Source organism: Erinaceus europaeus, chromosome 9 (genome assembly GCF_950295315.1).
Source record: "Erinaceus europaeus chromosome 9, mEriEur2.1, whole genome shotgun sequence".
Lineage (NCBI taxonomy): Eukaryota > Metazoa > Chordata > Mammalia > Eulipotyphla > Erinaceidae > Erinaceus > Erinaceus europaeus.
Genome location: NC_080170.1, coordinates 9,677,930 through 9,702,093, shown reverse-complemented (window position 1 = coordinate 9,702,093; position 24,164 = coordinate 9,677,930). Strand labels below are relative to the sequence as shown.

Below are 24,164 nucleotides of genomic sequence, written 5' to 3'. Positions count from 1 at the left end.
CCTCCAAGCATCTCACCACTGCTCACCTCTGCCAGGAGTTTCAGCTGAGACGAGGGAGAGGAGAAGGAAAGGAGGAAGAGGAGGGAGGGGGACTGGCTTTTGTGTGGATGAAGGCCCTGTGAGGGGTCATGGAGCTCGCTCTTCACTTTCCTGTCTCACCCTTTCTCTTCTGCCTCTCTCTGTGCCTTCCTGCTGGGTCTGAGAGGAGGAGGAAATAGGTCCTGGACCTGCGGGCCTCCCCCACTTCCCCAGGCCCCCAGTTCCTGGGCTTCCTGCCCAGCTCCATCTGTCAGACCTTGGCAGGCCCAGCTACCTCATCTGTGAGACAGAGACGGAGACAGTTTGCGTCTCTCATGGCCTCTGGGATGCCAAGGGGCAGTGGAAGTAGAGGAGGCTCAGCAACCCAACCCAGGGCTCCTGGGACTCAGTTTCCACAGTGCCCAGCACCCCACTGGCCCTTAGACCCTTCCGGGGACTTAAGCACCTGAACAAAGCTATATGTGTGTGTGGGGGGGTTGAGGGGTGGTGGTCTCAATGGCCTGGACACAGGTGACAAGGTGGTCCACCTTCCTAGTCATTAAAGAAACACAGGTCACAACTGTCCCCACGTCCTGTCCCTTGGTGTGTCTCCACAGATGGGTGCTTCCCCCATGAGCTCCATGCTGAGCACGGAGCAAAGGCACCTTGTAGTCTGTCACTTTGTCACAGGACACGAGGGAAGCTTCCTGAATGGTGGCGGAGAGCACAGATCTGCCGGACCCTGCACCAGGCTCTCCACTGCCCCATTCATCCACTCCTGGGGACACTGCTGGCTCGGGCCCCAGATTTGTCTCTCCCCTTTCACTGCCAGTCCTGTGATTTCCTCCTGGGGGGCTCAGTCTGAGAGGGTGTCTAGTCCAGGCCCATGTCCTCTGCTAACCACAAAGACTGAGGCCCTGTGCTAGACCAGCTGGTGTCCCTAAGGGCTGTGACTCAGGGACAGTGATGTGAAGAGGAGAATGGGGCCATGGCCCATGCTGCTCTCATTCCTGGGCCCTTCTGGGCTTCTGCCTACATCTACCCACCTGCCTTCCCTTGGGGTCTACGTGCTGCCCACCAATCCCTCAGTGCCCACTACTCCCCTCCCCACTTCTATTTGAGGCGGGGGCAGGAGGTTTGGTTCCTGCTGCTGGCTACCAACACCCTCTCAAAGACTGGGGTGAAGTGTTGGGGTTCCCACTGGACTCCTTTGAATACCGCAGGCTGTGGGGTGAGGCTTTGCTGTGGAAGCTGGCACTCCCGACCCACCGCTCCCAGGCTGGGCCTCCTTTGGTCAAGGTCAAAGCCTTCTCTGTCTTTTCACTGGGGTTACCTCCTGCCCTTGGCTCTGGAGCCAGTAAAAAGAACAGACTCCGCTGTTAAACCTTGAAGACATCCCTCTGATAAGAAGACACACATTTCCCTTAAGCGGTAAACCCACTTCGAGCAGGAGGGGATGGGAAAGACGAGCATTCTCTGCTTCCCAAAGTTCTGGGGAGGCCGCTGCATTTTCACAGAAGTCCCACCTGAGTGAGCACTTGTTTGCCAAAGCCAACCAAAAGCAGTGCGAGGAGTGGCGAGATAACTCACTTGGGTAGTGCGTTGCTTTGCCCTATGTGTGACCCAGGTTCAAGGCCGGTCCCCACCACATTGAAGGAAGCTTTGGTGTTGGGGTCTCTCTTTCACGTACTCTCTTTCTGTCTCTCTGTTGGGCAAGAGGTCAAAACATGCAAATGCATTCCATGTTCCTGTTCCACACAGTCCATCCTGGGGCAGCAGTGCCAAGCACCTTCCTTGGGAATAATGTCACACAGGGTGTGTATCTGTGTGTTGCCTCAGCCCTGTTTTCATAGTGGGATATTATTTAGGTCTAGACAACAAATTGCCTTTTCACCTTATGCCACTTCCAGGGGGTGGATGGTGGAGCACCCAGTTAAGCACACATAGTACTAAGTGCAAGGACCCAGGTTTGAACCGCCGCTCTCCACCTTAACAGGGATGCTTCACAAGTGGTGAAACAGGCCTGCAGGTGCCTCTCTTTCTCTCTCCCTCTCTATCTGTCCCTCCCCTCTCAATTCTCTCTGTCCTATTCAATAAAGTGGAAAAGAAAAAAGAAAATATGGCAGCTGGGAGTAGTGGCTTCATAGTAGTGCCTGCATCAAGCCCCAGGGATTACCCTGGACCCTGGAGAAAAAAAAAAGACAGAAAGGTTCAATAAACACACTCTCTTTCAGATGGTGGGAGAGTCCTGTCTGAGGGACACACAGTGCTGTGTTTGACTTCAGCTAGGTACTGCTGCCCGCAAGGAAAGAAAAGCCTGCAAGCGTTATGGAGGCATTAAGAGACGCTAACTTCCAATTGAGACTTCCTGGATGTAATCAGTGGGGAAGGAAGGAAGGAACTCTTTCCCAGTGGTATTTAACTTGTGTCTGAATGACTCTTAAGAAGATGGTCTCACAGACCATTGAGGGCTGGCACCCACGCTGTGAGGAAAGAATTCTCGGTGGCTTCTGCCTGCACAGATCCTGTGGCCAACTGCTTGTCCAGGCCCAACACTGCTGCCTGCCTGACCTTGACCATTGCTACCAGTCCAGACTTGACCATGGCTGCCTTTGACCACTGCTGCCTACTTAAGTTTGACCACTAAACTTGACCCATGTTACAGCCTGAACTTGACCATGGGTATCTGTGATGACTCTGACCACTGCTAACCACTTGAGTTTGACCATTGCTACCCACTTGAACTTGACTATTACACATTATACTCCAGAACAAACAAGACTGGGCACCCGCTTTGCCTAGTGGATGAGCTTGGTTCTGGTCCAGCCAACTCGGGGAGTTAAAATGAAGTGAAGGATAGAAGAACTAACCCTCCCAAGTGACAGACACTTAGGCGTTCTGTCAATACATACAATCATCTCTGTTTTTTCTCACATTTCAGTCATTCGTGTGCCACCTTCATGATTTCTGCTATGCCAGTCCTATTCATTACTTAGCATTTTCCTTTAAGTTGATTTGCCTTTTGAAGAAGCACAGGATTTTATTTTCAAAGCAAGCACGATATTACTCCCATAAATCACAGTGTTTGGTGTGCTGGTTTGTGTTTCTCAAACAGGCATCAATTGCAAGCTATTAAAATAATATTTGTTCATCCATATACAACCTAAAATCATAGTGTATGCCATCAATCACACATGTGCCAGCCTTTGGAAAGCACAGTGGCATCTTAGTTAATGTGCAAACATTCCTAGAAGGATAGTTTAAAGATTGAGCATACAGAAGCATAAAGGATTTCTGCCTGAAGTCCCACGTAGAAACGCTGCCCACGGAACCTCACCGTTTCCTTGGTTCCTGCCTCCTTCAGACACCTGAGTGCTTCGTGTAAGGGACAGAGCCTGAGATGGGCCAGACAAGACACCCATGCTCCATCTTGTGGTGCCAGAAATCTCATTAGATCCCCCCAATGTGTTTTCTGCATTCCTGTTCCATTTGAGAACCATTGCCGGGTGTGTTGGGAGTTAGAATCACACCTTACTCTGATCCCTACATGGGAATGCTTTCTGGGTTTTATCTGTGCCAGGATCTGAGAAATGGAGCTCACCCTAGCTCTGGCCTCAGTCTATCTTCTCTTTGTATGGCAGAGTCCATTTGACTCACTGAAGCTATAAACCATCTCCCACCAAAGGCAGTACCCCAAAGGACTCGTCTCTGCCAGAAAGACAAGCCTCTTGCTCTGAAAACATGGAAAGATCTTGGCAAAGTTACAGTAAGTTTTAAAAGAGTCCTAAAGGCCATTTAGCTCTGTAGTTCTCCCCTGACCAAGACAAGACAACTACACTTTTCTCCTTAGTCCTGGCTAAGTAGGCATGAGGCCTTTCTGAATTGCTTTTATCTGTGGATGGCCAGTATGTCTCCAAAATGTCACTCTTGGGGTCTTCCCTGTATTGTGGGAACAGATCAAGTTAATTCAAACTACAGGAAGACTTCCTTGGTCAACCTAAGAATTGGGGCCATTAGAAAATTCCAAGCAACCCAACTCAACTGATCTCAGTTCAACTCAACTCAACTCAACTCAACTCAACTCAACTCAACTCAACTCAGTTCAACCCAGCTCAACTTATCTCAGTTCAGCTCAACTCAACTCAGCCCAACTCAGCTCAACTGAATTTCAGTTCAGCTCAGCTCAACTCAACTCAGCTCAACTCAACTCAACTCAACTCAACTCATCTCAACCCAGTTAACTCATCTCAGTTCAATTCAACTCAACTCAACTCAGTGCCTATTTCCAGTGTGCCTCTCTGCCTATTCCAGACCGTGATCTGGTTGGGAGGAAAGCTAGAATTCAACAGTTAATAAGACACAATCTTCACTCCTCGTAACTCTCTGTGTTGAACTTTAATTTCAGACTCAAACTCTTCCTTGAGCTGAAGGAATTCTTTGCACACAGGCCTGAGAAGGAACTCTCCTTTTGGCATTGGAGCTGCTCAACTATCAGCCTGGGGTTGGCTTCCCAAGTCTCCTAAATCCAGAGTTGATTGTCTTTAAGTCTTCAGACTTCAGAGTCATTTGATCTCTCTTTTAGGATCTGATTCATATGGGTGCTGAGTCATTGTTCATTTGTTCATTCATTCACTCACAGACCCTTACTAAGCACTATGTGTTAGTCATCTTTTAGACATCATCTCATTTAATTTTCCTAGTGATCAATATAGATGTAGAACCAACTTCTGGCATGCTAGAATTGAACCCAATTGAACCCAATTCCAAAGCCCATGCTCTTCCATTCTCATCCCACTGATTCTCAGAATGATCAAATAGATTCCACAACAAAAGAAAGTAATCACAGAATACTTAAGCAGGGGCCCTGACTGTAACCATGTGAATCTCTCTTCCTTGGCTCTCTTACTCTTTCCCAGGACTACCATAAAGCAATATGTAGATCAGTTTTCAGTCCCCTTTCTCTCGTTCTTTTTCTCTACCTCTCTCTCTCTTTCCCTAACATGTTTTGTTTTCAATAAAGATTTAATTTACCTGAAAAAAAACTTAAGCAAACAAATCCAGTAGGGAGGGGGAGAGTGGATTAATGAATATTTTATGTGAAGCAAAGTCCCACTTGACCAGTGGATTCGAATTCTTTGAGAAGTGAACTATGTAGGGAGATAAAGGGTGACTTTCACAAAAAGCCTTTGTGAAGTTACCACCCCAAAGCCTATTAATAAAATTGATTCATGATAGAATTGGGCAGAGGTGGGTGGTGAGTAGGAGGGAGTCTATTTTTTGCACAGACAGAGAACTGGCTCAGAGACAAGAAAGGGAGGAGGAGGTAAATGGGTGCCTTTTTGGATGGAGAGCTAGGGATCCCCAGAAATTGGTCCTGAGTTCAGTCTTATCCAAAGCTGCTGAGTAAATTCACAGGTTATGTGGGCTGGTGGGGGGGCTGCATTGGGCATGAGGTCTCTCCAAGCCATGTAGACTCAGCTTCTCTTAAGGAAGGATATACTTAGTGACTTCTTTAAGGTTTCAGAGGGCTAAAATGCCCAGACATGAACAGTCAAACTGTAGAAGGGGGTTGGAGGAATGAAGGAGCCCCAGAAAGTGGTCAGAAAACCAGAACTGTCAGGACAACTCTAACACCAACTTGTTATCTGACATAGGCAAGCCCCTTGTCCTCTCTGGGCCCTGGCTTTCTCTCTCAGGATTCAGGGAATCTGTGAGAGTGTGAGGTTCTGGTTGGAGGACAGTGCTGAAAACCGGACCTGGTGCCTGAGACATTCTTTTGTTTCTTGTGGTCAAAGTATCCCCTTCTGCCCCTGCGCTGACAGACACCATGACTGGGGGGCAGCGGGGGCTCTCCCTGCTCCTCTCCCCTCTCTCACTTGTCAACAGTAAGGTCTGCAAGGGCTGGTGCTGGGAGCCCAGGCTGGAATCCCTCTGTGGCATCGGCAGTGATGACTCAGCGTCAGAAATAGCTCCCATCTGGGCGGGCGGCAGTATCTATACGTGGTGCCCCCCTCTCACCCACACACACGCTCTGTGTGCTGACTGGGACAATGTGGCCCCCTGGCCGCTCTTCTTTGAGAAAGATGGTTTGATAGGAAACTCAAGACTATTGATTTAAAGAGACACATTTACAACTGGGCACGCTGGGTTACTGGCTATGGGTCCATGGGGAGGATGGGACACTGGGTGAGGGTGGGAGCTCAGGGGACACCCCGGGGAGAGGCAGTGCCCTTCAAGATCCCGACTGCAGCAGGAGTGGGGGTGATGGAGCCCACAAAGGGAAAGCTTGAGGTTCTAGGGTGGGGTGGGCTGAGGGAGTGTTTAGTTTCCTGGTAAAGTAGAAAAAGCAGAATGGATCTGGGAGCCTTTTGCTCTTAGTTGCCATTGACCTTGGGCAGTCTATCTTTTCATCCATCCATCCATCCATCCATCCATCCGTCCATCCATCCATCTGTCCATCCAATAAGCTCCAGTACCTCTACCTCCAGGTCATTTGGGGACACAGGCAAGAGAAAGCCAGCTACTGGCTACATGCTTGGGGCAAGTCCTCTCCCCTCTCAGAGCTGTAGCCTCCCTGTCTGTAAACCGGAAGAACAACACCCACCTAAGATTTTCTGAGGGCTTGCGGCTAAATAAGAAAGCATGCCAGAAAAACTCTCCTGTGTTGCAGACGGCTTTTAGAATGCAAACTCACACCATCCCGTTGCCTCCCCTAGTCATACCCTCGATGGCACAGAGGAAATGCCACCATGACCACCTTCCTCTCTTTGCCAGAGGTGAGGGACCCTACGAGCAGGGCCCTGGGGTGCCCCCTTACCTGCCTCCTGGCCGAGCTAAGGTGTGGGGTGCAGCTTCAGTCAGTGGGCACAGAGCATTTGGCACAGAGACACACCGGTTCCTGGAGGAAGAGAGAGGGTTTGAGGGGAGCTGGCTTCCTGAAGGGGCAGGGAGCCCCAGATGTTCCCCCAATTCCTGAGGGTATGTCGTCTCTTCTCCCAAGCCCACCACTGAACCTCACAGTGCCAGTGAAGGGCCTGGCATCAAACCCAACTGCTGACCCCACGTCACTTACTCTCTTGACCCCAGGAGCCCCACTTGTTCACTGGGCTGATTTTGTCCTGCTGAGTTCTGGCTTAAAGGGCTTTAAAATTTTTTTTCATTATTTATTTATTCATTTATTCCCTTTTGTTGCCCTTGTTGTTATATTGTTGTAATTATTATTGTTGTCCTTGTTGTTGGATAGGACAGAGAGAAATGGAGAGAAGAGGGGAAGACAGAGAGGGGGAGAGAAAGACAGACACCTGCAGACCTGCTTCACCGCCAGTGAAGCGACTCCCCTGCAGGTGGGGAGCTGGGGGCTTGAACCGGGATCCTTACGGCAGTCTTTGCACTTTGCACCACGTGTGCTTAACCCGCTCCACTACCGCCGGACTCCCCCCGCCTTTTTTTAACTAGAACATGACTCAACCCTATCTGTTGGTGGTGCTGGGGTTTGAACCTGGGACTTCTTGTTTGCAAGTCCTGCACTATCTCCCCAACTTCCACCTTCAGGTCTCAGGGGTGATCCAAATCCTCATTGCAGCTGATAGGAAGCCTACACCCTCACACTTCAGAGCGTAGTCACCAGCTGGCCTTCCTCCATGCAGGCCCCAGGCATCCCTGAGAGCCAAGGGTGGGGTCACTCAAGACGGGCTCCAGAGCTTGCACAAGGCCTGACAGGAAGTGGACACAGAAAATAGCCTGTTGGCTGTCTGAGCCACGCTTGGGGGTGCGTTAGGTCTACTCCCACTCAGTTAGGGTCTGTGGGGCTGGGAAGCGGGAGCTGTATATGAGGGTTTGAGTGGAGCATAGCACGGGGTTTTGCCCTGGGCCTGCAGTTCCCTGGAGAGAACCTTCTAGAATCAGAGTGGGGGTAGGGATGACAATGAAAGAGACAGTGGGGAACCCAGGCTGAGAAGGGAGGAGCTGGCATTTGGGTGTGACCTTGATGGAGAGAGCCTCCCCATGAACTGGGGCTTCTCCCCCAGCACTCCCAGATCACAGTGGCAGGCCCTGTGCTGCACCCCAACCCCAGCCTCAGCCTCAGGGCTCCTTCATCACCCACAGCTCTCAAGCTGTGTCCTAGCAACCTCCCTGCTCTCACCTTGGCAACTCAGCTTCTGTGCCCTCTGCTGGCAGGGGTGTGTGTGTGGTGCAGCGGCAGGGAAGCAGCTGAGCCCTGGACCCACTGAGGAGTCACCCCAGGACTGACCAAGTGACCCTGGACAAGTCCTTTCCCTCCCTTCATGGTCTCAGTGTCTCCTCCTGTCATGGAACGGGGGAGTGTATTTCTGACACCCAGAACCCAAGACTGTGAGATTCCACTGTTGGCAGTGCCAGGACCCCAGGGACTCAGTTCTGGTCTGCTTTGAGGAGCCTGCCCACCTCTCCTAGCCTTGATTCTGTTTCTCTCTGCCAATGAAGTTTCTGTGATCTGAGTGCCAGAGTCAGAAGAGCCCCCTCTCACCCCCATAATGGCTAACAGCACCAAGAAGCATCTGTTGAGCACTTACTGAGTGCTACTTCTGACGGCACTTGCTGGCATGACTCTCATTGCTGCCACCACTGAGATGGCCGTGCACAGAGTCCTGCCAAGGTCTCTGGCTCCAGAATGTGAGCGTTTAAGATCTGATGAAGTTGGCCACCATGGGCTTTCTGTCCATCTCAGGTTTTCCCTCTTGGCTGAAATCCGGATTGAACTTATGTTTTGGGAGGATGGCGGAGGGTGGAGGGTGGGGGAGGTGCCATTACTGATGGAACACTTTCTGCATCCCAGGAATGATTCATCTTCTCCACTTTTGTATTCTTGCCAACGGGAGTCTTGTTAGGGCACAGATTCAGGTCTGAGGGTGGGGATGGGGGTCCGGGCTGCAGTTGGACTTCTGCTTGTCTGAGGAGCTCCAGGCTGTGAGAAGCCCAAGCGTCAGTCAGTACCTATCTGTGTGCTCCCTTCTTGGGCCTCTGAGCCTACTGCCCAGGCTGGCAGGGCACAGTCTGAGGCCCTGGCTGGAAACTGGCTTCCACTTCCCCTCCGTCCTGAGCTGAAGGGCTCTGGGTGCTGGCTCCCCATGGGATGGAGACCTGGGACTGTCCTCATGGGAGAGGGAACATCAGGGGCAGGAAGAGAGCCTCCAAGTGTGGTCTCGCCGTCACCCTCGTTTTTGGATCCTGCATTCATTTGGAAATTGGGAAAATGTTCTGTTCACCAAGGGGTCTTACTTTTTTTTTTTTAGGTTTTTTTTTGGGGCCTCATTCCCCCCCCGTTTTTGTTGCCCTTGTTGTTGTAGCCTTGTTGTGGTTATTATTGTTATTGTTGATGTTGTTTGTTGTTGGATAGGACTGAGAGAAAGAGAAATGGAGAGAGGAGGGGAAGACAGAGAGGGGGAGAGAAAGACAGACACCTGCAGACCTGCTTCACCGCCTATGAAGCGACTCCCTTACAGGTGGGGAACTGGGGGCTCAAACCGGGATCCTTCCGCAGGTCCTTGGGCTTTGCACCATGTGCTTAATCTGCTGCTCTACTGCCTGACCCCCAGAATTTTTTAAAATATATTTTTCCTTCTTTTTTTAAAAAGATTTTATTTATTTATGAGAAAGGAGGAGAGAGAAAGAACCAGACATCACTTTGGCACATGTGCTGCTGGGGATCGAACTCAGGACCTCATGCTTGAGAGTCCAAAGCTTTACCATTATGCCACCTCCCAGACCACTTTCATTCTTTTTTTTAAATTTATTTTTTTATTCCCTTTTGTTGCCCTTGTTGTTTTATTGTTGTAGTTATTGTTGTTGATGTCGTCATTGTTGGATAGGACAGAGAGAAATGGAGAGTGGAGGGGAAGACAGAGAGGGGGAGAGAAAGATAGACACCTGCAGACCTGCTTCACCACCTGTGAAGTGACTCCCCTGCAGGTGGGGAGCCAGGGGCTCGAACCGGCATCCTTACGTTGGTCTTTGGGCTTTGCACCACCTGCGCTTAACCTGCTGCGCTACCGCCAGACTCCCCAGGGGGGTCTTACTTTTTTGCATTAACTGTTCTTATATGGTGCCAGGGAGAGAGGCAGTGGCCTCAGGCATGCCTGACACCATTGAGCGGACTCACCAGCTCCTCCCTGCCCCCCTCCCCCGTTTTATCCTATTGTCTGAGAGAGAAACAGACAGAGACAAGAGAGAGGGAAAAACACCAGTTTCACCAGCTGCAGATCTCTTGATGCTACCCTCTCTCTCTCCATGGTCACCAGGACTCAGACCTAGGACCTCATCTGGCTGAGTGAGCACCCTGTCCGCATTAATCCTATTTCTCTCTCTTTATTAGATAAGACAGAGATAAATTGAGAGGGAAGGGGGATAGAGAGAGGGAGAGAGAAAGACGGACACCTGCAGACCTGCTTCACTACTCATGAACATCCCCCCTGCAGGAGGGGACCAGGGCCTTGAACCCTGGTCCTCATGTATGGTAAAGTGTGCACTCAACTGAGCACACCACTGCCCAGTCCTTTTGCATTAATCTTTTATGAATCTTTTAAAAAATTTTTTATACATTTATTTTTATATGTATTAATTTTCCCTTTTGTTGCCCTTGTTGTTTTTTTATTGTTGTAGTTATTATTGTTGCTGTTATTGATGTTGTTGTTGTTAGCACAGAGAGAAATGGAGAGAGAAGGGGGAGATAGAGAGGGGGAAAGAAAGACAGACACCTGCAGACCCGCTTCTCCGCTTGTGAAGAGACTCCCCCTGCAGGTGGGGAGCCGGGGGCTCGAACCAGGATCCTTATGCCAGTCCTTGCGCTTTGTGCCATGTGCGCTTAACCTGCTGCACTACCGCCCGACTCCCTGCATTAATCTTTATAAAAGTAAGTTTTTCAAGAATGATTGATTGATTTATTGATTTTTCTTCTTCATTAGAACACTGCTTATCTTTGGCTTATGGTGGTGTGGGGGACTGAACCTAGGGCCTCAGAGCCTCAGGCATGAAAGCCTTCTTGCAGAACCACCGTGCTATCTCCCTTCCCTAGTGTTACTTAAAAAAAAAAATCACAGAGCTGGAGAGATAGCTCAGTGGGTAGGGGGTCTGAATTATCACACAGGCAACCCAGGTTCGAGCCCCGGCACCACAGAAGATCAGAGGAAGTCCACTGCTGTGGTCTCTCACTCAACGTGTGTATTTCTTTCACTCCAGCTGAGTGAGAAGCTAGAGCCTGGAGTGTTGAAATCACTTATGCCCTTGGCCCCAGCTCTGAAAAACAAAACAAGACAAAATCAAAAACAAAAGTAAACAAAACATACAAAATGCTCTTTATCTCGAAGACTCAGCACCCTTTCTGTTGGTCACCAGAGGCTGGTGCCTCACTCCAGCCTGAGGCCTCAGGCTGCTGCAGTGTCCACTTGGCCACCAGAGGGTGGTGGCTTTCTCTCTCAGGAGGGGACGTGCTCCTTGCTTGTCCTTTAGCTGATGTTAGACAGCAGAGGCAGGAGACCCTGGGCCACTGCCATGCACCCACCTGGAGGGTGACACAGCCACAGCCATGCTGTCTTTCTGCCTGGTACAGGCACAGAAGCCCTGCCCAGTCTATGGCTGTCTCTCTGTCCTCTCTTTTAATTTATTATTATTTTTTTTTGCCACCAGGGTTATTGCTTGGGCTTGGTGCCAGCACTTTGAATCTACTGCTCCCAGTGGCCATTTTTCCTTTATTCTTTTTCTTTGTTTCTATTTTATTGCATAGGATGGAGAGAAATTGAGAGGGGTAGGGAGGTAGAGAGGTAGAGAGAAAGGTAGACTCCTACAGACATGCTTCACTGTTTGTGAAATGTTTTCCCAGCAGATGGGGATCTGGGGCTCAAACCCTGGTCCTTGCTCATGACAACAGGTACATTCAGCCAGGTGCACCACTGTCTGGCCCCTCTGCCCTGTTATCTGCTGCCCCCCTCCCCCCAGCCCTGCCTTGCCCCTTCATCTTGGCTGCTGTGCCTAGATCTCATCCAGTTCATCCTCCTCCAGGGCCTTTGTACTTTCTGCCTGGATATGCGTCCCCCAGCCTGCTGCTTCTCCCCATTTAGGTGACAGAGACTTTTCTTTGGTCTGGAGACTTCCTTCCATCAGCAACCCCCAGCCCATCACACAGGTCTTTCTCCTCCCTTCTGCACTTGCAGGCTTCTGCAAACTGATTTTCACTCTCTAACTCAGGCATTCCCTCCACTGGAACGTGAGCTCACCAGGGTCTGCGCCCTGTCATTGGCTCCATTATCTCTTAAAACAGTCTGGGCCCAGCAGAGCCGGTCTGAGAGTATGAAGCAGTGAGCTATTTCTCTAGAGCTCCAGAGCCATGTGTGTTTGGGGGTGGAGGGCTGGTCGAGGGGGGTTTAGGTCTGAACCCAGAGCTCTTGTCAGAACTGACAGCGGCCCAGGGGGCTCTGTCACCCCCATTCTGTAGACTACACTGTGCAGAGACTCACTCCAGATCACCAGCCAGGAGGTGCCAGCCTGGGATTCTTGCCAAGTCTAGGCAGCCTCTCGCCCCACTCCCTGTCCCCAGAGCAGGGCAGTTCAGGACCCAGAGCTGACTCAAAGTCTCCTGCTGTCTGCTGTTTGAACTTGGAGACCCCGCTGCTTGCCTGGCTGTCACAGCTTCTCGTGGAGCCAGGAATGGGAATGCTAATGGTTTCATCTTGCAAAGGGAGAGATAGATGCCTTCTCCTGCCCCCCCCCTCCCCGGTGCTGGCAATCAACATGGACTTGAGCGAGATTGACTTCTGCAGACCTCCTCCCCCTTGTGGGGTGGCTGTGGGAGTGCGGAGTGTGGGTACAGTGTCTTTTGTTGCCTCGGGGAAGCTCAGGCTTAGAGGCTGAGGTCCCCAAGTGAAGCCCTCTAGTAGCTCGGTGGTCTTCCCTGAGAGTTTCCTCCACTGTTCAAAGCAAACTGAGCTTCTCAAGGCTTCGAGGCCTCTACTTGTCCTGCCCTGTTGGGGCACTGAGTCAGCAACACACGCTACAGACATCAACCGCTTTAATGCCAGGCACCCCTGAACGCAAGGGTGCAGGCAGGGAGCAAGGCTTTCTGTCCTCACTCCTGTCCAAGACTGGCCCAGTGTCCTGTGAGGACCTGACTGCATGACTCTGGGTTGTACACTGTCTCTCTCTGGGGCTTTGGTTTGTAGCTATTCTCAACACCTAAGCCTCTGGATTAAAAGCTTATGGTCCTTCTTTGCTTACAGAGGGAGAGAGATACAGAGAAAGATCTCACAGGGGTAGGGGAGACAGCATAATGGTTCTGAAGAAAAAGACTTTCAGAGTTGGGCTGGGGCACAGGCAGTTAAGTGCACCTAGTACTAAGCACAAGGACATGAGCAAGGATCAGGGTTCGAGTCCCTGCTCCCCACCTGCAGGGGGGATGCTTCATGAGCAGTTCTGCAGGTCTCTCTCTCTCTCTCTCTCTCTCCCTATCTCCCCTTCTTCTCTCAATGTCTGTACTATCCAATTAAAAAAAAAGGAAAATAGTGGCTGCTAGGAGCAATGGATTTGTGGTTCTGGCGTAGAACCCCAGCACTAACCCTGGAGGAAACAAACAAAAAACAACAACAAAAAAAAAAGTAAAAGAAAGAAAGAAAGAATGAATGAATGAAAAGAAAGAAAAAAGGAAAAGACATTCATGTCTGAGGCTCCTAAGTCCTAGGTTCAGTTCCCCACACCACCATAAATCAAACTGAGCAGTACTCTGGTCTCTCTCCCTCTCTTTCATAAAAACAGAAAAAAAAGACCCCACCAAAGCTTCCTATGATGTGGCAGAGGCTGGACTCAAACCTGGGCTCTATGCATGGCAGGTGGGCACACTATCCAGGCGAGCTATTTTGCTGGCCCTCTCACTGATCTTAGAGACCCCTCGAGGGGGCCCTAGGCTACCATTCCTTCTGCAGTCCTTTCTGCTCCCCTGAACCATTTCACTCTACTTTGATTTCACCCCTGCCTTCACGTCACTCTCTTTTGTCATAAAAATTATATATATTATATAAAATATATACGTGTCTTTGCTTAATGAGAGAGATACAGAAAGACAGAGAGGTAGAGATAGGGATAGATAGAGGTGGAGAGACCAGAGCATTGCTCAGCTCTGGCTGATGGTGGTGCTGGGTATTGAACCTGGGACCTCAGAGGCTCAGGCATGAAAGTCTTCTGTAGATCCACTATGTCATGTCCCCTGCCCTCCATGTCACTTTCTAAATGCCAGGCCCTAAGAACTTCACAAATGTTCACTCATTCTGTTCCTTGGAGAGACTTCTTAAGTTAATGCAATGATTCTCCTCATCTTCATGCTCTGGGCCCTGCCCCCTTCCTCCTCCTCCTCTGCTGCTGGTCACTTTCCCTGTCACTCCCTCTGCTCCTATCACCTGGATCTGATCTCTCCAGGCTCACATTAGGATCTCTGCCTGAGTGATTCCTGCTGTCTGAAATGTTTATCCCTCCATCCTCACATGACTGACCTCTTATTTTGGGGGCTCCCATGTCAAGTCACCATTTCAAACAGACTGTCCTTTCTTTCTGAGTTCATGCTGAACTGTTTCCATATTTATTTTTTTAAAATATTTATTTTATTCTCTTTTGTTGCCATATTGTTTTACTGTTGTAGTTATTATTGTTGTCATCGTTGTTGGATAGGACAGAGAGAAATGGAGAGAGGATGGGAAGTCAGAGAGGGGGAGAGAAAGATAGACACCTGCAGACCTGCTTCACTACCTGTGAAGCAACCCCCCTGCAGGTGGGGAGCCGGGGGCTTGAACCGGGATCCTTATGCCGGTCCTTGCGCTTTGCACCACCTGCGCTTAACCCGCTGCACTACCGCCTGACTCCCCCATATTTACTTTTTAACTGCCCTTAGCGACTGTGTCTGGTGCTATTCTGTGAGCCCCAGGAGAGCAGGGTGTCTTGTTCAGCACATAAAACAGTATCTGACCTGGACTAACTACCCAAGAAGCCTCAGAGGAAGAGAAATCCTGTGGGACCCTTCCCTACTCATTACCATTCAACTAGATCCAGACTTTGGAAGTGTGTCTCTTACTGGTCTTCTCTCTAGCTAAAATCTGGGCTAATTCCCCAAGCTGAAATCTGCCACTGCTATCACTTCCCTATGCCTTGCCTGCCACCCTGCTCTCAGAAGGAAAACAATGTCGTGGTCTGTTTTCTGCTGACTTCCCTTCACTGGAGGTGCTTAGAACTCCTCACATGGATTTCCACGCCTCCACTGAAGACAGGCTGCCTACCCCACCTGATAGCCAGGGGCACCTCTAAAAAAAAAGTGAATGTGTTGGCTTGTGAAATGCACAGGGCCTGATCAGAGCATGAACACCTGCCATAGCTGTCACACATCATCAGCAGCAGGGGACAGACTTCATGCTCCTTCAGAAAAGCACAAAAACTCTCAAGTCCTGCCAGGAGCTGGACCAAACACTGCTCATCTGACATCTCAAAGGAGTGGTGAACGGTACCGAGAGGAATGTGGAGCCAGATTCAGGGCAGATGGGAAAAGAGAGGCTTAACATCTGTGTCAACCAAGCAGGAGGGGCAACAGCTCACAGGGGTGAGGTTTGGGTTGCTGAGTCCTCTGCTAATAAGAACTCAGAGGCTGGTCAGAACATAGGGACTATCACCAACTTTCTTCTAAAGGCAAGTGAGCAGGGCACTTCAGAGACCAGCTACCTTCCAGTTCTATCCTCTTGAGAACCAGGAAAGTCATTTCTTGCCCCCACACCCCCTTTTCCCTCCCAGTCCCTTTGAGCTGGGGTGGGGAGGAGGTTGTGATGTCTCAGATTTAGAGACTGAGAGACCAGAAATGCCAGAGTCAAATCTTCCAGGGAAAGTGGTAAACTGAAAAGAATTAAGGTCTTTACTCTGGTCTCAACACTGTGGATCTTGGAGGCAAATCCCTTCCCCCCCATCTCTGGTCCTTGCCTTTTTAAAATTATTATTGTTGTAGCTATTGTTGTTGTTATTGATGTTGTCGTTGTTGGATAAGACAGAGAGAAAAGGAGAGAGGAGGGGAACACAGAGAGGAGAGAAAGATAGACACCTGCAGTCCTGCTTCACTGCCTGTCAAGTGACTCCTCTGCAGGTGGAGAGCCGGAGGCTCAAACTGGGATCCTTACATCAGTCCTTGCGCTTTGCGCCACCTGCGCTTAACCCGCTGCGCTATTGCCTGACTCCCCCCCCTTTTTTTTTATCTGTAATATGAGACTGTTGAACTTGAAAATTTCTAGGTTGGTGATGTTGGTGACTGTAAGCTGCCCCTCCTTGTACACTCTCACTTGTTTCCTTTATTCCCTTAGGGGATCCCATTTGTCTTTTGGTCAGCTGTGCAGAAGTCCCCTATCTGTGGTCACTGTGGAGGTGGGAGGACCTGTCATTTTTGACTTCATAAAACCTGGAGAGTGCAGATAACTCCTCTCCCTCCGCCCCCCTTTTTTTTTGCCTGAAACACAGTTCATTCTTTACTTTCATGACTCATTGTCAGCATGTGGCATCTCTCAAAACTTTCTGCTAAGGACAAAAATCTTAAGAAGACACTGGAGCAAGTCACGATTTAAATTCACAGCATCTAAGGTGGAGGAACGATTGAATGACCGAATCTGTTATTGATGTTAGGATTCTGCATGAGGTGCTATGATATCTTGGGCTTGTTTCAAAATAAGATTCTTGCCCTCTTTCTCTCTGAGGAGAGTGGGTGTGGATATAGATAAATTTTTTTTTCTTTCAGTCCAACTATTGAAGTTCTTGTTGAAGCTGGATGATAGATGTGTGTGTGTGTGTGTGTGTGTGTGTGTGTGTGTGTGTGTGTGGTTACCATACTATTTTTTCCTATTTTTAAAAAGGTATGTTTGAAATATCTCATCATAAAAGGCCCTGTGGAGACTGGCTCCAGCCTTTCTGTCCTCATCTTACAGTCCCCATCCGGAGGACCCTCTGGCTCTGAGATCACCTTGGTGGTTGTTATTTCACACCTCACAGTCTTTACACACAGCTCCATCTGTCTCAAGTACTCTTCCCTAGAGCTCCCTCCATTCCTGCGGTTGAAACCCTGCAGTCTGTATATTTACCTCCTTATCCCCTTATTATGGTTTCATCTTTGTTTGTATTCATTTCTGCTCGCCGTCTGTATCCTCCCCAGGACACGGCTTGATGTCTCCCCAGGGCATAGTCAGTACTTAGCACAGGTCTCCATTTGTTTACCAAAGCAAGACCGGCAGGAGAGAGCAGTAGCTTCCACTTCCCCAGCAATTTCTCTTTTTTTTTTTTAATTTTTTATATTTATTTATTTTCCCTTTTGTTGCCCTTTTTTTTTAATTGTTGTTGTAGTTATTGTTGTTGTTATTGATGTCATCATTGTTGGATAGGACAGAGAGAAATGGAGAGAGGAGGGGAAGACAGAGAGGGGGAGAGAAAGATAGACACCTGCAGACCTGCTTCACAACCTGTGAAGCGACTCCCCTACAGGTGGGGAGCCGGGGGCTCGAACCGGGATCCTTACACTGGTCCTGTGCTTTGCGCCACATGGGCTTAACCTGCTGCACTACCACCCAACTCCCTCCCCAGCACTTTCTACATGCCAGGTACTGCCCTGGGCTCACTATGTAGGCACCTCTTGAAATCCTCACCATCTGAAGGTACCAGGAACCTGTCTTCTCTAAAGGTCACTTGCCCAAGGTCATTTGTAAGGAACAGAGCTCAGAGCTGGATTGAGAACAAAAACCACTCTACTCTCTTCTCTACATCTGGGGTTTTAAAAGATTTTCTATGACAGGCCTGGGATTTTGGGAGCCTGGACACTAGGCCCAGTTCTCCTAGAAAATAGCTCTGTGACCTTGGCCCATTCACCTCTGCCCCTGAGAGCCCCAGGCCTGGTCTCCTGGTGAGACAGCAGTGAGAATCACATGATTCCAGAGGGCCCTCCCAGCTTCAGTGGCCAGAGAACAGATTTCCTTTCAGCTACTGCTACTGATTTCCTTTCAGCTACTGCTTTCAGCTACTGCTGAACCAGCTTCCTGGTTGGGGAACCTCCCAGCTTCTCATGTTCCTTCAGGCTCTGTTCTTACTCATTGCAACCTCCCAGAGCCAAGCCAAGCTCACAGCCTACTGCCTGGACACCCCCTTCCCAACCCCCTCCCAGCCCGGCTGCATCCTGGAGGTGGGGGCGGATCTCTGGGCTACAGGGAGGGGGAGCCTGTGGTTGCCCAGATCGTGCGGCTTCCCCGTGGTTTCTCGGCCCCCTCCCCCCACGGAAACTCAGCCTCACACTTTCTAGGGATGTTCCGGGGACAGCCAGAGCCGGCGACTGCTGCTGGCAGCTGCGGGCATTTGCTTTCGGAAAGAAGGAAGAAAACTCGTGGTTTGGCCTTGGGGGCGGGAAGGTCTGTGGTGTGGTCCAGAGAGGAGAAGGGGAGACTCGTTCCTTCCTCTTCGCCCAGGCCCTGGCCGCCCATCCGGAGGCAGAGGCCTTTCTGTACCCGACTCCTTCCCCTCCCACCCTCTTTCCAACCAGGATTTGCACGGGCAGGCCAGCAGTAGACCCAAGCTGGATTGCGGCTGGGTCCCCTTCCTCAGCTCACCTCTGACGCTGTGCAGAGGCGAATGCCAACCCCTCACCCCCCCCTACTAATAAATCACTCTATCACTGGACACCCCCATCCCACTCCGCCAGCTGCGCTGGAGGCCCCAGCCCCCCAGGCTTTGTTCCTGGCTGGCAAGGAGCTGTCCACCGCGGCAGTGCTGAACTTGAAGAGGCTCCCAGGCTAAGGGCTCTGAGCTTCTGGTACCCGGGGAGGAGCTGTCTGCATCTGCGGTGCTGAACATGGAGAGGCTCCCAGGGTGAGGGCTTTGAGCCCTGGGTACCCGACAGGAGCTGTCCGCATCTGCGGTGCTGAACCTGGAAGACTCCGGGGCCAGCGGGGCTCTAAGCTCCGGGTACACAGAAGGAGCTGTTCGTGGCGGTGCTATTGAACCCGGAGAGGAGCCCCTGGTTACCGGGGAGGAGCTGCCCACCGCGCTGGTGCTGAACCTGGAGAAGCGCCCCAGGACAGGACTCAGCCCAGGCCACCCCGGGAGGAGCTGTCCTCACCGTGATGCCGAAGCCGCTCAGCCCGGGTGCTCCGCGCCTCGCCCCGGAAGAGCCCAGCGGCCAAGAGCGCTACCCAGAGAGGGAAGAAGGGCAGGAGGGCCGGGGAAGCCTCCTCCAGCGCGTCGCGGCGGGGCCTGCGGCCGGCCCCGAATCTCCCCTGCCAGCCCGGCGGCCCAGCAACAGGGAGCGGGCGCGCCTGGCTTCTACGAACCTGTTGGAGGCTTCAGCTCCGCCGCGGCCGACCAGGGCGCCTGCCTCCCGCTCTTGCCGAGCTCGTCCGCCGAGGCTCTGCTTCCTGCCTGGGCTAACACTGGAGCAATCACTGGAGCAGGCGAGGGGCACCCAGCCCCTCTGCGGTCCGCCCCAGTGTCAGCCGAACTGCAGGGCACTGAGCCGAGAGGCCTCCCCCAAGGGCAGACCCGCTCCCTGGGAGCTTCCTGAGAAAGGAGGCGGGGGCTGGTGGCTGGGACGGGAGAGGGCGCCAGCAGAGGTGTCTGAGAATCCAGGAGACAAGGGGGAGTACCCCCAAACAGGCAGTTCTAAGCTGAAGTTTGGGAACACAGGGGCTTGTTGCTTAGGGATGGGGAAGGGGCGGGGTCTTGCCTTAGAAGTCTCTCTCTTTCACTGTCCATGTCAGTGGAAAGTAGCCACATGTACATTTTAGCTCTGCTCTGTTGCAAAGTCCACTTACTTGTCCAACTGCCTCCACGACCTCATTCCAGTATACTGTCTACTGCTCTGTAGAAAGAGTTTTCTCTTCTAAGAGTTTCTCTATTTTTAATGTATTATTTATTGGATAGAGACAGAGAAATCAAGAGGGCAGGGAGAAATAGATAGGAAGAGAGAGTGGTCTGAGAGGTGGCGTGGTGATGAAGCTTTGGACTATCAAGCATGAGGTCCATGATCCCCAGTAGCACGTGTGCCAGAGTGATGTCTGGTTCTTTCTCTCTCCTCCTATCTTTCTCATAAATAAATAAAATCTTTAAAAGAAAAAGATAGAGAGGAAGAGAGACACCTGTAATGCAGCTCCACCATTCACAAACCTCTCCCCCACCCCCAAAGGTAGAGAGCAGGAGCTTGAACCCTGGTCCTTGCACATGGTAACATATGCACTCAACCAGGTGCACCCACTGCCCAGCCTCTGGAAAGAGGTTTCTAAGCCTTTCACACACTATATTAAAATGCAAACTCTGTAGTGTGGACATTTAAGGTTCTTTGCCAAGAAGACCCAGGGCCCCTTCTTCAGCTGTGCTCCCACCAGGACAGAGGGCCACTCTGAACAGGCTAATCTGGGATCATCATGTAGCTTCTTCGCCTGGAACTTTCCCTCCCCGCTCAGTGTGCTTTATCTGCAAGTTAAGTGTCCTCATCCTCAGTGAAAAATTCCTTCTCCTTGGCAGCCTCGCTCCTGTACTAGGCTTCTTATCACATTATGTATTTTAATTTTATATGCATCTTTATCCTTGGTTACCAGGCTCAGAAAAGCTGGTCCCATCATTTATTTATTTATTTATTTTCTTCTCTGCATCTCTATCTCCTAGCGTGATAACTGACACACAATGGATGTTAAATTATATCTGCTGAATGAATGTACCCATGAGAAACAGAGGTCAAAATAACTTCATTTTCTTCCTGTGAATGCTCATTTCATTTCTGTATATTAAAAAAAAAAATCACAGTTTGCAAAGCCCCACATGGTAGCATGTCTGCCTAATGCCTCTGCTTTTTCTCCTGACTCAGTCATCTCATCTACAATGACCTCTGTTGTGCTCCGAGTTGCTTTATAAATGTAATATATATATATATATATATATATATATTTAATTTCCCCCATTTTTTACTTGGATCCCTAATAATGTTCATCTTCACATGACTGGTCCTTTTTGTCCTTGGATTTCTGCATTTCAAATATCACTTCCTAAAGAGGACTTGTCTGGCCACTCCTATCTAATCTGCTTCTCCAATTATGTGATAACACGGCCTAATTCATTTTTCTTAGTAATAACTGCTCTCTGACATGATTTTATCATTGTGTTCCTTATTTGCCATTGACTTCCTTTTTAACTAAATTGAGATCTCAGGGGACCAGAATTTTGTCTGTCTTATTCCCTGGAATTTTCTTAGTGTTGGCCATTTTGAGAGCGACTTAGCTGACACAAGTTCACCCATCATAGCCCTTTTCTTCCTAGCAAAACTTGAGTCATTGCACAGGTCACTCTGAAATATTCCATTAGGTACAAAAGAATTTTAAGGCTCTCTAAAGAATGAGGGTCATAATGATATTCCTTGGGACAGGGCAGTGGAGGTAGAGAGACACATATATGTAACTGTGAGATCACAGAACCAAATCAGGTCCCTTTTCACCCAGGATGGCAAACCCATAACAAGATATAATTCTTTCCACCATGTAAAATGCATTCACAACTTAGATCTCCATTGGTGATCATAACAACCTTACCTGGTAGACACTATGCTCTTCATTTCATATTGCAGACAGATGCAGGTCAAAGAGGCCAACTGCTTTGAACAAGAGGTGAGTCCTTTCTTGCTACAGTGCTACACTCTGGGCAATAGAACTAACATTTGGCTTCTGCCTTCCAAGATTTGACAGGAGTGAGAGAGAGGGGCACATAAAGTGTGGATCAGTATACAATTTGAAACCCAGTGGTGATCCCCAGTCTGGAAATGAGTGGGATGGGAAAGAAATAGATAAGCAGCTGGTATCAGAAGAAACCAGCATTCTTTTAATTTAATTCTAACTTATTCGAGGGCTTCCCAGGTCTCAGGGAACACTATGTTGAGTGTATTTATTATTTATGGGAGTCAGGGCTTTGCATGTGTGTGATTTCACTACTCTTGGGACAATCTCCTTCTTCCTCTTCCTTCTTCTTCTTCTCCTTCTCCTTCTCCTCCTTCTCCTTCTTCTTCTTCTTCTTCTTCCTCTTCCTTCTCTTCTTCTTCTTCCTCTTCCTTCTCTTCTTCTTCCTCTTTCTCCTCCTCCTTTTTTCCTTATGTTTTAAAATATTTATTTATTCCCTTTTGTTGCCCTTGTTGTTTTATTGTTGTAGTTATTATTATTGTTGATGTCATCATTGTTGTTGGATAGGACAGAGAGAAATGGAGAGAGGAGGGGAAGACAGAGAGGGGGAGAGAAAGACAGACACCTGCAGGCCTGGTTCACCGCCTGTGAAGCAACTCCCCTGCAGGTGGGGAGCCGGGGGCTTGAACTGGGATCCTTACACCGATCCTTGTGCTTTGCGTCACGTGCACTTAACCCGCTGTGCTACCTCCTGACTCCCTTTTCCTTCTTTTTAAGAGAAAGAGAGATCATAGTGTTGAAGTTCTCCATGCTGTTATGACACTCCTATGTGGTGCTGAGCTTAGAATCTGGCAAGATGGGTTAGATAGCATGATGGTTATGCAATGAGACTCTAATGCCTGAGGCTCCAAAGTCCCAGGTTCAGTCCCCAGATTGAAAAGCCAGAGATGATCAGTGCTCTGGTGAAAGTTAAAAAAAAGAACTTGGCAAGAGATATACCCTACCCAGTGCACTATCTCTCCAGTCCCTGAGCTGAGTGCTTGAGTTACTTTGTCTTAACCAATCACATTTTCTTATTCCAATCTGACAGAGTTAATGGAACCTTAGGAAGGTTAGGTAACTTACCCAAAGCCATGAGGCTGGTCAGCTTTTGGGCTAGGATTTAACTTGAGCCTGTTTGATTTCTAATTCAGCACTCTTTAAAAGTTTTCTTATTTATTTTTAATGAAAGAGAGATACAGAGAGCAAGATAGAGAGCTCTGGTTTATAGTGGTGCTAGGGATTGACCTTGGGTCTTTTGGTGCTTCAGGAATGAGCATTTTTGCATAACCATATTCTGTCTTCCAAGCCCTCAGAGTCAGCTCCAGTGGTACCCCAGTTCCACTGAACTTGAAAGTATGATGAGCAGGGATTGGCCTGGGGTTTGAAGGAAGATGACTCTTGGGTCATTCTGACATAGCTTAATCCCTGTTGAGAAACATTCATGCAGAGTGTGTTTTGAAAGGAGAAGACGGAGACATGAAGGCGATCTGTGGGGAGAAGTAGCAGGAGGGTTAAGTGGTTGTGTTCCTTGATCCTGTAGGCAGCAAAGCAACCGTTGAAAGGCCAGAACTCTGCTCCAGTCACTCTGCCATGGCCTTGATCAGCCCCTGGCAGCGACGTTGAGGAGGCCTTCACAGTTTGCAAAGGGCTTTCTATCAATAGGGACATCACTCTGGAGTGAAGTGAACTCCAAGCTCTGTTGGGGCGCCCTGCCTGTTGGCTTGTTCTTGTTGTCCTCAAGCTCCTGGTGGGGTGCCTGGAACAACATAAGAGTTCAGTAAGCATTAGTGGAAAGGGAAGAAACTGAAGGAGCTGAGTTTAGAGACGGTTGCAATCATTCCAGCAAGGGAGAACAAACAGAAGCATCCTTTAATCCAAGAGCACAGGGCTCTTCTTTCAACTACTGATTCTGGGGAAGTAAAAGCCATTGCACCACCCCCCTCCCAGCCCCTGAGCACCTTTGGAAAGACTGGAATCCCAATTCATCTCTCCTCAAATCGGCACAAGAGAAGCTGGCACCCAGGCACCCGACACCCAGCCAAACCTGTCCTGCCTCTGCTATTTGTGCTTTATGTCTTTTGGCTTCTGGGTTTGCATCCCGACTGTCTCAATGATATGGCAATTATAGCCTATGCTGCCACTTGCTTTGGTGTTGGAGAGAGAGTAATCATGCCAGTGAAACTCAGCCTTGATTCAAGCACCATAATCTAACTTCTGTTTCTCCACCCCTCTGGGAGTCTGTGGGCCCTGACAGCAGCTGACTTATAGAGGAGAGACTCACTTTTGGTCCTTTGCTAAGCCTGGGAGTATATTTGCTTTATGAGGTAGGTGGGACTCTTACTCTCACTCTACAGATGTGGAAAGAATCACCCTGGCATAGGTAGCTTCAAATGCTGACTGGTGGGGCAGGGGTAGATAGCATAATGGTTA

The 24,164-nt window shown here is 49.7% G+C and overlaps 1 protein-coding gene across 1 annotated transcript in view; it reads right to left on the bottom strand.

The window, feature by feature from the left end:
- The window catches only part of CPLX2 (complexin 2), a 70,298-nt gene extending 50,645 nt beyond the window's left edge, over positions 1-19,653 (bottom strand). Inside the window, exons 1-2 of the mRNA XM_060197176.1 lie at positions 19,365-19,653; positions 6,836-6,916 (exon numbers count right to left, since the gene is read on the bottom strand). The gene's annotated coding sequence lies outside the window, so the exon portion shown is untranslated. The remainder of the gene's footprint in view (positions 1-6,835; positions 6,917-19,364) is intronic.
- Between the last annotated feature and the right edge of the window lie 4,511 nt (positions 19,654-24,164).